Source organism: Arachis ipaensis, chromosome B01 (assembly GCF_000816755.2).
Source record: "Arachis ipaensis cultivar K30076 chromosome B01, Araip1.1, whole genome shotgun sequence".
Taxonomy (NCBI): Eukaryota; Viridiplantae; Streptophyta; class Magnoliopsida; order Fabales; family Fabaceae; genus Arachis; species Arachis ipaensis.
This window is the reverse complement of record NC_029785.2, coordinates 104087379-104089746: the sequence shown is the minus strand read 5'-3', so window position 1 is coordinate 104089746 and position 2368 is coordinate 104087379.

The window sequence follows — 2368 nt, the reverse complement described above, 5'->3', positions numbered from 1 at the left end:
TAGGTTTGGTGTCCCTAGAGTACTGATCAGTGATGGGGGCACTCACTTCTGCAACAAACAGCTTTACTCTGCCATGGTTCAGTATGGGATTCCCCATAAGGTAGCTACTCCATATCATCCACAAACTAATGGGCAAGCTGAAGTCTCCAACAGAGAATTAAAGAGAAACCTAGAACGGACAGTAAGTACCCATATAAAGGATTGGGCACGGAGCTTGGATGATGCTCTGTGGGCTTACAAAACAGCATTCAAGACCCCTATAGGGACCTCTCCATACCAACTTGTGTATGGTAAGGCATGTCACCTGCCCGTGGAACTGGAACATAAAGCCTACTGGGAAACCAAATTCCTAAACTTTGATGCCAAATTAGCAGGAGAAAAAAGATTGCTCCAGCTAAATGAGCTAGAGGAATTCAGATTCACTGCTTTCGAAAATGCCAAGCTTTATAAAGAGAAATAAAAAAAGTGGCATGATAGAAAGCTGTCATCTAGAATCTTTGAACCAGGACAGAAGGTTCTGCTGTTTAACTCTAGACTCAGGCTATTCCCCGGGAAACTGAAATCCCGGTGGAGGGGACCATATGTGATTACAAGTGTATCACCATATGGTTATGTGGAGCTTCAAGATATTGATTCTGATAAGAAGTTCATTGTCAATGGACAGAGAATCAAGCACTATCTTGAAGGCAACGTTGAGCAAGAGTGCTCAAGGCTGAAGCTAGATTAAAGGCTCAGCAAGGTCCAGCTAAAGACAATAAAGAAGCACTTGCTGGGAGGCAACCCAGCCATGGGGCATCAATCCTCTAAAGCATTTTGCCCTATTTTTATTTTTATTTGTTTATATAAAGTTCATTAATAACAAGGTAAAAAAATCAATTGCATAAGTTCACAGGATTACAGAAGGAATCTGCACACAAAACAGAGAAAAAGAGCTCACTGGCAAGAAAACGCCAGTAAGAGCCTGTTTTGGGCGTTCAGCGCCCAAAAGAGGCATCCAGTGGGCGCTGAACGCCAGTAAGGATAGCTATCTGGCGTTCAATGCCAGAAAAGGGCAACAATTGGGCGTTGAACGCCCAAGAGAGTAGCATTTGGGCGTTGAACGCCCAAAACAGGCAGCGTTTGGGCGTTCAAACGCCAGGATGATGGGAAGGAGGTAAATTCGTTTCTTCTTCATATTTTTCATTCTAATTTTAATTTTCATGTTTCAAATCATGATTTCTATCATACACATGTTAAGAACCCTGATTTCTAAAATCCTTAATTTCTAAAAATCCTACTTTAAAAATATCAAATGTATTTTAATCCATAAGCACAAATCCTCTTTTTCAATCCAATTCAACTCTTTTCCAAAAATCTTTTCAACTCATCAATATCTTTTTCAAATCTCCACATTATCTTTTTCAAAATCTAGATTTATCTTTTTCAAAAATTTTTCATATCTTTTCAATTTTAAACTTTATCCTCTCTTATCATATCTTCTATCTTATCTTTTCCAAATCAATCTTTTTTATCATATCTTTTCTAAATTTTCGAACCCACCCCCTCCCTTTAAATATGGGTTTGGCCTCCCCCCTCCATTATCAATTGCACCTAGCTCTCCTTCTATCCCTCTCCTTTCTTTTCTTTTGCTTGAGGACAAGCAAACCTCTAAGTTTGGTGTGTTTATCCGTGATCACTAAGATCATGGCTCCTAAGGGAAAACAACCCACTTCAAGAGGCAAGAAAGAGAGCATTCCAAAACCACTTTGGAATCAAGGGAAGTTCTTATCTAAAGAACATTCAGACCATTATTACAAAATAATGGGTCTAAGATCAGTGATCCCGGAAGTTAGATTCGATCTGAAAGAAGACGAATATCCGGAGATCCAGGAGTAAATTCAAATCAGGAACTGGGAGGTCCTAGCTAATCCTGAGACGAAAGTGGGAAGGAATATGGTCCAGGAGTTCTATGCTAACATGTGGCAGACAGACAAGCAAAAACTATCTGGAACTGCTTTCTATGAATATCGGACCGTGGTTAGAGGAAAGATTGTTCATACTAACCCTGACAAGATCAGGGAGATCTTAAAGCTACCTCAGCTGAAAGATGATCCAGACTCTTTCAACAGGAGAATGATGAGAACAGACAAGGGCCTGGATAAGATTCTAGAGGATATATGTATCCTTGGAGCCAGGTGGACCACCAGCACGAAGGGTGTCCCAAATCAACTCAAAAGAGAAGATCTCAAACCAGTCGCAGAGGATGGCTGGACTTCATTGGGCATTCTCTGCTGCCTACCAGCAACCATTTTGAAGTCACTGTTAAAAGAGCAGTGATGATCCATTGCATCATGATGGGAAAAGAAGTGGAAGTTCATCAACTGATTTC